This window comes from Lissotriton vulgaris, chromosome 5 (genome assembly GCF_964263255.1).
Source record: "Lissotriton vulgaris chromosome 5, aLisVul1.2, whole genome shotgun sequence".
Lineage (NCBI taxonomy): Eukaryota > Metazoa > Chordata > Amphibia > Caudata > Salamandridae > Lissotriton > Lissotriton vulgaris.
Window position 1 is genome coordinate 1113996435 of NC_141693.1, and position 16837 is coordinate 1114013271.

Genomic DNA, 16837 nt, shown 5'->3' on the forward strand with positions numbered 1-16837 from the left:
TGCCCTGGTCAATGCTGGAGTGGGTCTTGACCTGCTAGTTTTGCCCCTAATGTTCTGGACCCTTGGCTGGTGTCAAATACTACTCCTTCTATATTTCCTGAAACCTGTGAGTTAAAAGATTTTTGTCCGCTTTTTACTCTGAGAAATGATGATGGACTGGGACCAACCTGCCAAGCCGATCTGACAAAGGTGCATCGCCGCAGGGCCAAATGTGCAGGTTGCTCCTGCTATGGTCTTCTTTTAAACATTTTTTTTATTGAGTTTTCATCAAAAGTAATACAAGAAAGCCAGCATGGTGTTACAGTGACGTAAATAATATAACAGTCATGATCAATAAAGATAAGTTAAGATAGATAAGTACGGTAATAACATTGAGTGGCTCGCCTATACCACATATTGCAACAGGTACAGTGACAACAACTTCAGGCATATATCTACAGTATAGAACATAATGCTATCTGACATTCTATGGAGGGTTCATAATAGGGAAGGGACAAGCAGGTCCCACCCATGGGCAATGAAGATGTAACATTAGTTAAAATAGCAGTGAAAGCGACAGGCAATAAAAGGCTCACAGCCCCCATTGTTTTGGCCTCTGTGTGTGCAAGTGTCGAAGATCCAGGCTGACTTTGAGCCCAGGTCAAAAAGGGTTCCCATATGTTACTGGGTCTTGAGGTCGGAAGCATAGTTCCCAAAACGTGCTCAGCTGTGTGTGGCCATATGTCACATCATTTATCCAACCCTTAATTGAGGGCACCCTCTTTCTCCCCAGTGCAGTGCAACCTGTTGCTTGGCAAAGAGCAGTAGGAGAGCATGTAATTTACGCTGCTTAGGCAGAGTGTCTTTGACATATCGCAATAGGCCCAGAGCTGGGGACGGAGCATCTGTTCTTCCAATGATTTGGTTCACTGCTATAAAAATTTTGGACTAGAATTCGGCTATCTGTGGTCCGTCCCACACCACATGCAGAAATGAGGCCGGGGTGTATCTATATCGCCAGCAACTTTCGTCGTCCCTGAGCTTCATGCAACATAGACTCACCGGTGTCCTGTAGTATCTGTGCAGGTATTTGAAGTGGATCAAACGTAATTTGCAATTTGGGGAGAGTTCAGTCAGCTGTCCACAACAAAAATCCCACTGGGCCTCAGTTAGTGGAGTGGAAAGCTCGCTATTCTAGCATCGGAGGGATTTAGGTTTCACTAATGGCTTTTTGTTTTGCATTAGGGTGTATATTCGTGTAATGAGTTTTTTGGGAGAGGAAGATTTCAACACATTTTCCAGTGCAGGTAGCGATGGACGAGCTATATGTAAGGCATCCTATAGGGCGCAACATGCTGCTTGCAGTTTATGATATAAAAAAAGTTTGGCAAATGATATCGTCCTATCTGCACCAGCCTCAGGAGGCGGTCTGAATGTGTCTGCAGGATACAGATCCGCAAACGTGTGCAGGTGAATGTCATGAGTGAGGGCCTTACTGACCCCTTCTCGAATACAGGGTAACATTGGATTCTGTGCCTGTTCTCAGTACACCCCCGCGCCGCACGGCCACCAGCTGTGTGTGTGCCCCTTGCTGCTGCTCGCAGCCTCGTTGTGCCGTCTGCCTGCCTGCCTTCCCCAGCTGTTTGTCGTATCTGCTGTTGTATTTGTATTTAGTCTTGTTTTTTTGCCCAACTTGTTTACTGCTGTTTTCCCCTGTGCCTGCCCGCCCCGCTCCCCGCCGCCGTTCACACGCGGCCACGCCTCCTTTTGCTCCGTGTCCTCCCCGCTCCCGCCTCCCAGCTGCTCCTCCTTCCCACTTGTCCTTATATGGCGACCGTGCGGCGCAGGTGAGTGTGACCTGTTCTCAGGACACCCCCGTGCCGCACGGCCACCAGCTGTGTGTGTGTGCCCCTTGCTGCTGCTCGCAGCCTCGTTGTGCCGTCTGCCTGCCTGCCTTCCCCAGCTGTTCGCCGTATCTGCTGTTGTATTTGTATTTAGTGTTGTTTTGTGCCCAACTTGTTAACTGCTGTTTTCCCCTGTGCCTGCCCGCCCCGCGCTTCCCGCCGCCGTTCACACGCGGCCACGCCCCCTTTTGCTCCGTGTCCTCCCCGCTCCCGCCTCCCAGCTGCTCCTCCCTCCCACTTACCCTTAAATGGCGACCGCGCGGACGCGCAACGGGCACGCCGATTGTACACCGAAGGTGCGCCAAAGGCAAGCCCGTCTGCGCCCGTCCGCGCCTGGACCGTGCCCAACACCAGGACCCCTGGCCCCCACCAATGCAAGACTACCCGACGGACCTACGACGCCATCACCCTCAACGCACTCAATGCCGGCTGGAACCCTACCTGCTACCGAGCCACCCCGAAACGCACCCACGGACCCTTCGCCTGCCAAGCCTGCCGATTCGCCTGCCTCCGGACCTGCACCACCCACTCCAAGTCGAGCACCAGCAGCAACCACCTGAAGTGCATCCTGCTGAACACCCGCTCCGTCCACAGGCACACCGTGGAACTCTGGGACCTGCTTGACGCGACAGCACCTGACGTCGCCTTCCTCACGAAACCTGGATGAACGCCTCCTCAGCGCCCGACATCGCCACAGCCATCCCGGACGGATACAAGATCACCCTGAAGGACCGTGTCAACCAGACGGGAGGAGGCATCGCCATCGTACACAAGAACACCATCCGCATCTCGACTAACTCCGACGAAACCTTACCCGCCGCCGAACACCTGCACTTCCAGATACACACCGACCCAAGGACCACCCTCCGAAGCACCCTCATCTACAGAACCCCGGGACCACTGTTCTGACCGACTTTTTCGGCCCTCCTTTGAGGGAGGATGATTGGATATGACTCTAGTCTATTATCATTCTAGTGCAGGGATTAGAACTACAGACAGGGCCTATTCACAAGGCAGAGTAATGCACTTTCGTACCCTTTTCCTTAGATCAGGGCTTATAAACTTATGTTAGGAGATAGATTCATTAGTATTAGTGATAATCTGTCCTTTTGCAAGAGTGTTAGTATACCTTCTATGGAGTTATGCTTATTTCGGGCCTTGTAGGCCTCAAACGGGAGAGACTCCATCTTGCTTTCTGCCCCGGCAGCTTGAGATGCTTCTAGTTCAAGTGTAATGTTTTAGTTTCGAAGTGTTGTTCGCTTGGAGAGAACCGGCTCAGGCTGTCCCTTATCGAAAGACTGTATTTTTCTCCATTCCGAAGACACAACATCAGGCCGGCCGGCTGGGAACATGTCCTTGGTACGGGGAGGTACAAGAATTTGGTGGGCGGCAGGTTACTGGCCGTAACTTTCCATGAAAGGACAAGCTTCCATATTAGCGAAGGCATGAGGCAGTGAGTCAGTCAGTCTGTAGGCGGCAGCTAGCCGTTAGCATCAATGCCATTAATTATTTCCTGGCAGACAGTAGCCATTTTGAAGTCCGAGAAAGATCATGAAACTGATACTCTCTTAGAAAGATTGAAGAGGAGAGAGAAATAGTGCAGAATGGCGAGAGAGAGAGAGAGAGAGAGAGAGAGACAGCAGCTAATAAAAGGAAGGTTCCAGTGACTTGGAGGAAAGCAGAGAAGACTGAGCATAGTGTGCACATTCTAACCTTTCACTTTTCTTTGCAGGATATATGTTATAGTATAGTATTGTATTTTTATGATCATTGTAATAAAATACCCCAGTTCTTAGTGAACCAACATGTGCCTCGTATTCTTGTTCAATCAGGGTAACCTGGTCTTCTAGTCAGGCATTGTTTTCATGAACGGATGTAATTCCCGGTCAGGTAAGAGGTGACTGAGTAATGAGGGAGAGAGTAACCCCTTGATGTGGAGAATTGATGGTACATGCTTTAATTTGGCAAGTTATGGTAATTCCTGTTATTGTAGTATCATATCCCGAGTAGCCAATGAGAGATTCCTTCCAAAGGTATTCATAGGAGAGTGATCGTCGTTGGTAAGCGGCGTTAATGAGAACACCAGGTGGGAGACTGGTGCATAGGTCCGCCGGATTGCGGATCGGGCTGTGAGTGAGAGAACATTAAGGGGGACACTAGTGCTTAGGTCCGCCGGATTGTGGACCGTGCTGTGACGAAGAGAGCACTAGGACTGCAGACTAGTGTGTAGGCACGCAGGATTGCGCTTGCCGAGCGAGCACTGACTGTGGTCAGTGTGTAATGGTAACTAATCAGAACTGCCCTAGGGTAGACTAGTCTGGGCCTAAGTTGCCGTGAGACTAACTGGTATGAGTGGGATATTGTAGAAAACCTATGCATGTATATTGCTATTTTCCCATCCTTAGGTACAAGACATATATATATATATATCTATTGTAAATACGTTCTAAGGAGGGAGGTGATTACGTTCCGACTGGGTTGGAGGTGCTCTGAGGAGCTGATCCCATCTGGTCCAAGAATCCGGTTGTTACATCTGGCGTCACAAACTGTTTACGAAGCCTGTGTGCGCTGTATTGTTTTACTCTTGTTGGTTTGCGCTCGGCTCGTACGTATTTTCTTTTGTATATTATTTGTTGATAATTGTGTATATCTTTTTTGTGTGCTAAAATGTTTTCGCGGAAATTGAAATCTACTTTTAAATTACCTGTTGAAATTCCCAGCTGGGAATCAACGCCTTACGAGGCCTTGGCCCGTGAGTGGGCCGATTCTACTGGTTTGAGTGAGAATTGGACTTCTTGTTTGGAGCAGGCGGAGCCTGCTGATGTGGTTTCTTGCTTGCAGAAGGCACCGGTAGTGAAGGGTGATGAGCTTCCTATTTTAGGTCGCAGAGGTTGGATTGTTTTAACTGCATACAGAATTCTTCATGAGAAATTTGTGAAATTACAGCAACGATTTGTGGATATGGAAGAGAAGTTTATTGAGGTGCAAAATGTGCATACTCTTTTGCGATGTCAGAATAAATTGCTTGCCGACAAACTTGAAACTTATCAGACTATAGCCGAAAGGGCTGCTGTTCGCATTGCGAAATATAAGTATAGACACCGTCGTGGTCGTGTTTGTAAACGGAAAGTGCGTCTAGTCGTGGCGAAAGCCGGACTGGATTGGAACCCCGACGAATGGGATGGTAATATCTGGGACTCAAATGATTCTGGGTCCTCGGCTGAGGAGGCTGATAGGCACGAGCCTTCTCGCTCCGGACGTGATTGTAAATCTACTTCTTGTGATAAAAATGATGATTCTAGCGGCCGTGGTCGCTCTTCCCATTCTGATGACGTATCTCGTCCTGATTGTTCTTCTAAATCTATGGATCGGGCTTCTTTGGATGCTCGTCCGGAGGTTTTTGCACACCCGGTTTTTCGACGCAAATTACAACAGGCTCCTGGTAATCCAAATGGTATTCATATGGATAGTATTGAGGACTTTACTCAACAGGAAGTTAGTGACATTTTGCAACGATTTCGACAACGGCCTGGTGAGGCCTTGCTTACTTGGATGGTGCGCCTTTATGAATTGGGTGCTGCAGGTATCATGTTAGATGCAGGGAATGCCTTGAGATTTTGCTCTTTGAGTTCCGATTCTACTGTACAAGATCATTTTCGAAATTTTAATGGTGTTGGCCAAATTAGACTACTCCAACTAGCGACTGATGGCTGTAACTATAAATACCCTACTGAATCTGACTGGCCTGTCAATGACAAGCCGTGGTACACTTTGCGCGATGCGGCACAGCGATTGAAAGAGGAGGTGATGAAAACTGCGATTTTTCTCAGTACTGCTGACAGGTTGATGGATGGTTTATTGACATCTTCTGTGCGGAATCGCATTATCCGTTCTTCCCCTTTTGCTTATAAGCAGGTTATGATGACTTTGTTGATTAATCAAACTGTCAATCCTTTATCTATGGTGCTTGAATATGTTTGTCAGCTTGGTGAATTTGGTGACTGGTTTAAACCTGAGAGACAGTCCAGACCGGAGGGTCGTACTGCCGGAGATTATAAGTTCTCTAGACGTGATATGTTTCTTGCACTGTTGGTGTGAAAAAAGGAGGACATTGATGGTGAGCCTAATAATCGCTTGTGGGACATGTTTCACAAGCGTGGTTTGGATCGGAAGGAGGGTGCCCGGCATGTGCGTAAGAATGATTGTGATCGTGGGTGTTCTGACGACAGTGGTGATGATAAGTGTCGGGTTGATTCTGATCATCGTACTGATCGGCGATATGAACATGATGTGTCCCCTCGTTGTGAGAAGGAGAGGGGGCGAGAGGGGGAAAGAGAAAGGGGGAGAGATGATCGTGGCTACAACAGATATAGAGATGAAAGGGATCAGTCCCCTGAGTTGAGGAGAAGGGAGGATCGACACAGGCTTTCCAATCGTAATTCACAGTACTAAGCAGATGACAAGAATCCATTTCGTAATGGAGATGGATATGAACAAGATGTTTTGATACCCAAGAAACATAAGAGCATTTACCCTGATTTGTCCTGGTTGACAGAACGCAGTAAGAATGAGTAGGAAATAGGTCAAGCTCCAGTACGCAGGTGGGCTCACAAAGACAATAGACCCTATGTAGATATTGAAATTTTTTGGAAACATCGTAATATCCAAAGGGCCCGAGCATTGGTAGATACAGGAGCGGAGGCCACTCTTATTCATGGTAAATCAAAGAAATTCAAGGGCCAATTTTTCACAGTTACTGGTTTCGGTGGAAAGGAAACTCCCGCAGTGCAAACTACACTTGAAATGAGAATAGGCAGAATTCCCCGAAAAGAATATTCTGTATTAGTTGTACCGCTCTTGGAGTACATAATTGGAATTGACATTTTAAAAGGAATGATTTTGCATTTAGATGACAGCTGTTATCAATTTGGAACTAAACACTACATATCGTCCAGACCCGTACGGGTTGGTCGTTTACGAATGCCCCCCATAAAAATCCCTCAAGCTACGAAAGTTGTTTCTCAGAAGCAATATCGTATTCCAGGTGGCCATGAAGAGATTAGTGCCACTATTCAGGATTTGGTTGATGTAGGAGTTATAACTCCGGTTACTTCTGCATGGAATAATCCCGTTTGGCCCGTACGCAAGAGTGATAATTCTTGGCGCATGACTGTTGATTATCGCGAGCTGAACAAACATACACCCCCTTTGACTGTTGCGGTACCAGACATTATTACCTTAATTGAAAGAATCCAAAAGCATCCAGGTACATGGTATGCGTCCATTGATATTGCTAATGCTTTCTTTTCAATTACGATTGCCCCCGAGTGTCAGGAACAATTCCGTTTTACATGGAATGGACGTCAAATGACGTTTAGAAGTCTTCCCCAAGGCTATGTACACAGTCCTACGATCTGTCACCGGCTAGTGGCGGAACATTTGTCCGAAGTATCTGTACACCCGCAAATTCAGGTATGTCACTATATTGACGACATTTTGATTCAAGGTGAAACACAAGATCAAGTTCAGACCCAATTAGATCAAATCCTTGAGTGCTTACGTGAAAAAGGTTGGGAAATTAATCCTGATAAGCTACAAGGTCCATCCCAAAATGTAAAGTTTTTAGGTATCAATTGGCATGAAGGTCACAGAGAGGTGATCCTGCAGGTTAAACAAAAAGTTTTAGATTTTGCAGTCCCAAGGAATCGGAAGGAAGCCCAGAGCTTCATTGGCTTGTTCGGCTTTTGGCGTCAGCATATTCCACATTTGAGTCAGATACTGGCGTCACTCGCAAAAAGAATGTGTTTGAATGGGGTGAACCACAACAGAATGCGTTTAATTTGGCAAAAGAAGCAATTCAGTATCCTTTGGATCTGTGGCCTGTGTGCGAGGGTGATGTGGATTTGAATGTGTCCGTGCAAGGTCTTTATGCGAATTGGAATCTGTAGCAAAAACAAGGCAGACAAAAAGTACCATTAGGTTTTTGGACTAAAAAGTTACCTGAGGCTGGTGAGCGTTAAACACCTTTTGAGAAACAGATGCTTGCATGTTATTGGGCTCTGGTGGATACCGAGCAATTGACTTTGGGTCATGATGTAATTTTGAGACCTGAAATTCCTATTATGCAGTGGGTTTTGAGTTCGCCGAAAACTCATCGAATTGGACATGCTCAAGAGGCGAGTGTGATTAAGTGGAAATGGTACATTCAGGACAGGGCACATGTGGGTCCGAAAGGTGTGACAGCATCACATGAGCAAGTGGCGCAGGCGCCATCGAATGAGACTGGGAGTGATTGCTCCGTACCTGTAGTACAGGAATCTCCTGTCAAGTGGGGTAAGCCATTTGATGATTTGTTCGCGGAGGACAGAAAACATGTGTGGTTTACGGATGGTTCAGCGAGGTTCATTGGAGAGAAACGGCATTGGAAGGCAGTGTCCTATAATCCGAGCACACAAAAACTGCTGAGTACAACTGGTGAAGGAAAGAGTAGTCAATTTGCTGAATTATATGCAGTTTACCAAGTTTTGAAACAGGAATTACCTGGCACATGTCATATTTTTACTGATACCTGGCCCACGGCTAATGGACTGGCGGTTTGGTTACCAACTTGGCATTCTCATAATTGGGAATTGCATTCAAAAGAACTGTGGGGAAAAGAATTATGGCAAGAAATTTGGGAAATGCTCCCACAGAGTACTGTGACAATCTTTCATGTGGATGCTCATACCCCGATAGACTCCCTTGACAGATTCTTTCATAACATTGCAGATGAGAAATCTAAAATTGCTGAGGCAGTGGTGGACATGCAAGATTCTGATTTGGCGGGATTGGCGAAATGGGCCCACCAGAAAGCAGGACATTTTGGAGAGAGAGCCACTAGCAGGTGGGCCGCCGATCGAGGAATTTATATTCCTTTAAATTACATTAAAAATACTATTCTGCATTGTCCCATCTGTCAACATTCTAGACAACGAAAAGTACCACAAATTGTTAAAGGTCATTTACATCGAGGAAAATTGCCCGCTCAAATTTGGCAGATTGATTATATTGGTCCGCTCCCTATGAGCAAAAATTGTCAATATGTTTGTACAATTGTCGACACCTACAGTGGCCTTTTAGTGGCCTTTCCCTGCAAACAAGCTACCCAAGTGAATACCATTAAAACATTGGAATTAATTATATTGTATTATGGCGCTCCATTTCAAATTCAATCTGACAATGCATCCCACTTTCGTGGAAGATTGGTACATGAATTTTGTGCGGAAAACAATATTGAATGGGTGTTTCATATTCCATATTATCCACAGGCATCAAGCCTTATTGAAAGAATGAATGGTTTGCTTAAAGAACAATTGAGAAAATTAACTGACAATAAGTATAAAAATTGGAGAGATCATTTGTTTCAAGCATTATTGATTCTGAACAATCGTCCCTTTCTGAATGCTGAATCTCCTTTAATGCGTTTGTTTCCCCCAAATATTGATGCGAAACCCAACACCATTGGTAATACTGTTACGTACTGGGAAATTTCCCCCGGAGCCCTGGCTCCATGCAGAGCAACCCCAGGTTCCGCAGGCTTGGACCTGCATGCCATGAATGATACTGTGCTTAAAAGTAAAGATCGAATCATTATTGAAACAGGCGTTGGTATCTGTATACCACCTGGAAATTTCGGACTGATTGCCCCTAGATCGGGCTTGGCCTTAAAAGGCGTTCAAGTACTCGGAGGAGTGATTGACAGCGATTATCAGGGAGAGATTAAGGTTCTCCTGCTGAACAGCAGTGAGGTTGATTTATCGATTCAAAAGACTGACCGAGTTGCTCAATTGTTAATTATGCCTGTTTTCAGTGGTGAGATTCAGAAAGGCACTGCACTGCCCCAACGTTGTTAACTGTGCGATGCCAGAAAGGCTTTGGCTCTTCGGACAATCCTGGAGCGAGAATATGGGTGCAATCGCCTAAAAATCCCCCTGAACAAGCTGAAGTCATTGCAACCGGTCATGACAACACCATATTGGTAATGAGACCAGGGAAAGATAGCTGGGAAGCTGTCCCGGCTGACAAATGTTACCTACGAGAATGAATAATGCCTGTGTTTGATTTTTCTTTCAGATCATTCTCTGGACTGCTGCTGCAGGATGTGCCGGCGTTGGACTCCTTTTGGCCTGCTACGTCGGGAGAGGAGGGAACCCACAGACTTTGGTTGATTCAAGAACCCGAGTACCGCGTTCCTTCGCTGCGTGGCATTCATCATCAAACTTTTGGACAACTCTGGCTAAACGAGTTACTAATTCTCCGCATTTTTGCCTGACACCTATGCGTTCAGTAACTGATATTCTAGCGACCTGCTTGGTTGCTGTCCCCGCCTCAATAGAGACCTTGAAGCATATTTTTAATATATCAAATGCCCGACCCAATGTAATTCTCGGCGATTTTGCCGCTCACAAGTATTGCCCTTTATGTACTATTCTTTCAGATTCCATTTCCCCAATTCATTCTCAGATCACTACCTATAATATCACGCAGGGCAACTTGTGCTTTTTCTTGACTTGAGATCCTAATGCAATTACTGAATGTGTAAAACTGAAACTTAAAGCAGCCACCTCTTTTTCGACTCATGAACGAACTTTGTGTTCCCGAAGACCCCTGAAATCATGTGCTTCTGTTAAAAATAATATGACCTGTAAAAGTATAGTAGTTGCCCCTAGCCATTACCATACAATGTTGTTACCTTCTGGTTGGTTATTTTCTTGTGGCAATACCTCTTGGCCCTATATTCCCGCAAATATTTCCGGAGGCCCGTGTGCCATCACTAGACTGAGTTTATCAATGTTTTCCTCACATCCCAATACCTATTCCCATATTGCTCGTGATGTTATGATGCTACATGAAGACTGTGATTCTTCCCTACATCTTTATTCTAAATCGGAATACCTTAGTTTAGCTATTTCCATTATTGGTGTCCCAGCATTGGCTGTTTATAATGCCAAATCAATTGGGAAAATGGCCTGTTGGATGGTCAAATCAATTAATCAAACTTCTACAATTTTATCGGATATGTTATTAGATGCCCAGGGTGAACGCCGTGCTATTTTACAAAATCGTGCGGCCATTGATTACCTTTTGCTAAAACAAGGACATGATTGCTCTGATTTTGAAGGTCTTTGTTGCTTTAATCTTTCTGACCATACTAAATCTATTCAAGCTCATATTGACAAACTTCATGACTTGACTGAGGAGGTTAGAAAACACATTGATCAGGGTTGGTTTGACTGGCTATTCAATTGGTTACCTAACTTACATTCCCTACGACAGATATTAGGGGGTATTATGATTTCTATTAGTATTTTAGTAGCTATTTGCTGTTTTATTCAGTGCATTCCTTCCCTACTTCAATATTGTAGAATCGGCACGAGGACTAGATCAGTTAGTTTTGTTTCCTATTATTCTTCCACAGATGTTAGTTCCATATAGCGAAAGATTAATAGACTAAAGTCAAGGGTGAAGTGTTCTGACCGACTTTTTCGGCCCTCCTTTATGGGAGGATGATTGGATATGACTCGAGTCTATTATCATTCTAGTACAGGGATTAGAACTACAGACAGGGCCTATTCATAAGGCACAGTAATGCACTTTCGTACCCTTTTCCTTAGATCAGGGCTTATAAACTTATGTTAGGGGATAGATTCATTAGTATTAGTGATAATCCGTCCTTTTGCAAGAGTGTTAGTATACCTTCTATGGAGTTATGCTTATTTCGGGCCTTGTAGGCCTCAAACGGGAGAGACTCCATCTTGCTTTCTGCCCCGGCAGCTTGAGATGCTTCTAGGTCAAGTGTAATGTTTTAGTTTCGAAGTGTTGTTCGCTTGGAGAGAACCGGCTCAGGCTGGCCCTTATCGAAAGACTGTATTTTTCTCCATTCCGAAGACACAACATCAGGCCGGCCGGCTGGGAACGTGTCCTTGGTACGGGGAGGTACAAGAATTTGGTGGGCGGCAGGTTACTGGCCGTAACTTTCCATGAAAGGACAAGCTTCCATATTAGCGAAGGCATGAGGCAGTGAGTCAGTCAGTCTGTAGGCGGCAGCTAGCCGTTAGCATCAATGCCATTAATTATTTCCTGGCAGACAGTAGCCATTTTGAAGTCCGAGAAAGATCATGAAACTGATACTCTCTTAGAAAGATTGAAGAGGAGAGAGAAATAGTGCTGAACGGCGAGAGAGAGAGAGAGAGAGAGAGACAGCAGCTAATAAAAGGAAGGTTCCAGTGACTTGGAGGAAAGCAGAGAAGACTGAGCATAGCGGTGCAGACGTGTACTCGTGACTGCTGAGGTGTGATTCTAAGACGAGCCAAGGCACAGATGAGAAGGGAACCTAGATGACTGCCGAACCCCGACTTCGTGTTCATAAGGTGACGTCTGTCCATAACCTATAGTGTGCACATTCTAACCTTTCACTTTTCTTTGCAGGATATATGTTATAGTATAGTATTGTGTTTTTATGATCATTGTAATAAAATACCCCAGTTCTTAGTGAACCAACATGTGCCTCGTATTCTTGTTCAATCAGGGTAACCTGGTCTTCTAGTCAGGCATTGTTTTCATGAACGGATGTAATTCCCGGTCAGGTAAGAGGTGACTGAGTAATGAGGGAGAGAGGGACCCCTTGATGTGGAGAATAGATGGTACATGCTTTAATTTGGCAAGTTATGGTAATTCCTGTTATTATAGTATCATATCCCGAGTAGCCAATGAGAGATTCCTTCCAAAGGTATTCATAGGAGAGTGATCGTCGTTGGTAAGCGGCGTTAATGAGAACACCAGGTGGGAGACTGGTGCATAGATCCGCCGGATTGCGGATCGGGCTGTGAGTGAGAGAGCACTAGGGGGGACACTAGTGCTTAGGTCCGCCGGATTGTGGACCGGGCTGTGAGGAAGAGAGCACTAGGACTACAGACTAGTGTGTAGGCACGCAGGATTGCGGCTTGCCGAGCGAGCACTGACTGTGGTCAGTGTGTAATGGTAACTAATCAGAACTGCCCTAGGGTAGACTAGTCTGGGCCTAAGTTGCCGTGAGACTAACTGGTATGAGTGGGATATTGTAGAAAACCTATGCATGTATATTGCTATTTCCCCATCCTTAGGTACAAGACATATATATATATATATCTATTGTAAATACGTTCTAAGGAGGGAGGTGATTACGTTCCGACTGGGTTGGAGGTGCTCTGAGGAGCTGATCCCATCTGGTCCAAGAATCCGGTTGTTACAACCACGCACACAATTCAGCGAAGACATCACAGACTTCATCAGCCCGCACGCCCTGCCCTCCGCTGACTAGATCCTCCTAGGGGACCTCAACTTCCACCTGGAGAACAACAACGACAAAAACACCACCGCCCTGCTGGACAACCTCGCCAACCTCGGACTCAAGCAACTGGTGAACACTCCCACCCACTATGCCGGTCACACGCTCGACACCGTCTTCTCATCCAGCAAGCACATGTCCTTCAGCCACGCCTCCGGACTCCACTGGACCAACCACAGCTGCGTCCACTTCAGCTTCAGAAAAACTACAGCCCACCACCACCCGCAACAGGTTCCCCGCCGGAGCTGGGGCAAGATCACCGCCGAGCAGCTCACCACCTCCCTCAGCCAGAACACTCCCACCAACACAACGGACCCCAACGAAGCAGCCAGCAACCTCACCAAGTGGCTGACCACCTGCACCAATGACCACGCACCACTTAAGAACCCTCCCAGCAGACCCGGCAGTAAGAAAGCCCCCGGGTTCACCGACGAAATCAAGGAATCCAAGAAGAACTGCCGCACCCTCGAGAAAGCCTGGTGGTTCGACCAGACCACAGACAACAGGACCGCCTTCAAGCACGCCACCCGCAAACACCATCAGCTGATCCGCACCACCAAGAAGTCGGCACTCAAAGAACGACTGGACAACAATGCCCATGACAGCAAGGAACTCTTCAGCATCGTCACAGAGTTCTCCAACCCCAGCGCCGGAAACAACGACATCACTCCCTCGCAAGACCTCGGCAACTCACTCGCCTCGTTCTTCCACCGCAAGATCACCGACATACACAACAGCTTTGATGCACAGACCACGCACCCTATCACCAAACCAACGCCCGCCACCACCACCCTCTGCCACTGGACCCCGATCGATTCAGAAAAGGGGGTGGTGATGAACAGAGTGTCTGAATTAAGCAGACCACTCTAACCCAGTCCAAAGATCAGGGCTTGATCCATCACCGTTATTTATCTCACTGCACCATCCCAGCTCAGAACCTGGCTATATGCAAATCAGTCTGTCCCTGGCCCAGTGCATCATGGGAACAGGGCAGACTAAACTACCAAGCCAATTCTTCACCAGAAAGGAGACAAGCTACCGGGGACCGGTTTCTGGCATTTCAGCCGTCTTCGGCCGGCTTGCTTGAATCCTGATGGTGCAGTGAGAAAGGGACTCATGTCTGAGTATACCCTGCCACACCTATAGTGGCCAAAAACGATTCAGAAAAGGGGGTGGGGATGAACAGAGTGTCTGAATTAAGCAGACCACTCTTACCCAGTCCAAAGATCAGGGCTTGATCCATCACCGTTATTTATTTCACTGCACCATACCAGCTCAGAACCTGGCTATATGCAAATCAGTCTGTCCCTGGCCCAGTGCATCATGGGAACAGGGCAGACTAAACTACCAAGCCAATTCTTCACCAGAAAGGAGACAATCTACCGGGGACCGGTTTCTGGCATTTCAGCCGTCTTCGGCCCGGCTTGCTTGAATCCTGATGGTGCAGTGAGAAAGGGACTCATGTCTGAGTATACCCTGCCACACCTATAGTGGCCAAAAACGATTCAGAAAAGGGGGTGGTGATGAACAGAGTGTCTGAATTAAGCAGACCACTCTTACCCAGTCCAAAGATCAGGGCTTGATCCATCACCGTTATTTATCTCACTGCACCATCCCAGCTCAGAACCTGGCTATATGCAAATCAGTCTGTGCCTGGCCCAGTGCATCATGGGAACAGGGCAGACTAAACTACCAAGCCAATTTTTCACCAGAAAGGAGACAAGCTACCGGGGACCGGTTTCTGGCATTTCAGCCGTCTTCGGCCCGGCTTGCTTGAATCCTGATGGTGCAGTGAGAAAGGGACTCATGTCTGAGTATACCCTGCCACACCTATAGTGGCCAAAAACGATTCAGAAAAGGGGGTGGTGATGAACAGAGTGTCTGAATTAAGCAGACCACTCTTACCCAGTCCAAAGATCAGGGCTTGATCCATCATCGTTATTTATCTCACTGCACCATCCCAGCTCCGAACCTGGCTATATGCAAATCAGTCTGTCCCTGGCCCAGTGCATAATGGGAACAGGGCAGACTAAACTACCAAGCCAATTCTTCACCAGAAAGGAGACAAGCTACCGGGAACTGGTTTCTGGCATTTCAGCCGTCTTCGGCCCAGCTTGCTTGAATCCTGATGGTGCAGTGAGAAAGGGACTCATGTCTGAGTATACCCTGCCACACCTAAAGTGGCCAAAAACGATTCAGAAAAGGGGGTGGTGATGAACAGAGTGTCTGAATTAAGCAGACCACTCTTACCCAGTCCAAAGATCAGGGCTTGATCCATCACCGTTATTTATCTCACTGCACCATCCCAGCTCAGAACCTGGCTGTTGGAACCTAAATATGTCAGGTCACCTAGGGTAGCCTGGCCTAGGGTAAGACACAATCACTAGAGGCACATGTGTAACGGTTGTGTAAAGCCACCCAGCAGTAATCCAACGCAAAAACACTCAAAAACGACGCTACACCAATGTTTAGGAAAATACGAGCATGTTTATAAAAATATTCTATGCTCTCTTGTCTTTAGAAATCACAGCTTAGTACATACAGTGTGTCATGAAAATAATAATAATACTTTTAGAAGTGCTAACTTATATCATTAATCAGCATCAACAGTACATTACATTAGACTCCAAAATTGGTTAGACTTGACTTCTGTGAAACTCTATACTTTTCCCCCTCAGCACCTCTAACCACCAAAAAGGTACACATCCAATGAGAGGTTTCAGATATACAAGACTTTTACATATGCGCCAGCAGCCTCTATGAGGAGCTTATACTCCTACTTAATCAGCAGGTACTCTCAGCACTACACTGGCAGTGGCACTACCCCCAGATTCTGGTTTAGTAGCTGTCTTTTCTCAGACCTGTAAGCAATGTGGTTTGTATCATCAAGTTACACCCCCACCTTCTAGGACACAGTAGAGGGAAAAACGATTAGTGAATCTAGACCTCTTTGTCATGCACTAGTACTAACTCCCCTCTACACAGGGGGTCTTCTTTCAGAACCCCACTCCTCTGTCTCACAGGGCGATTAGTCCTCAGGGGCTCAGTCTTCCCCCTTCTCCCCACACTCTCCTTACTGTGCCATAGGGTCTGCACTGTCAAGCGGTTCTGCCGAGGTCCCAATCGGCAACTGCTGAAGCTGTCTCCACCCGCCCAGCCAGCCAGCTGATCTCAAGGCAGGCGCGTGGAGGACCGGGGAATGTCTCGCATTTAATCCGGAATCGCCGCTGGTTTCCTCCGCTACTGGCCACACAACCCCAGGGCTGGCGCTAGCAAGGCTGACGGACGCTAACGAGCGCCGCTTCCGCTTCTCTTCACTAGCCGGCTCCGCCTCACAGAGCCGGACGGCTCAACGGGGCATGCGCGGAGGGGAAGTGTTTCCCCGCTGGAGCCCGCGCTCCTCCGCCGGCGCTTTCCCTGTCACTCCGCCCACTCCGGAAACAATGAAGACACCACCAGGACCGCTCCTCACCTCAGGACCGGCGGCCACGGCTCCGAACCTGCGCTGCTCACCACGCGCTAACTCAGGAGCAGACCAGTTCGTTTTCTCTCTGCTTCCGCTCCCCTCAGTGCTCGCTACTCTCCTCAG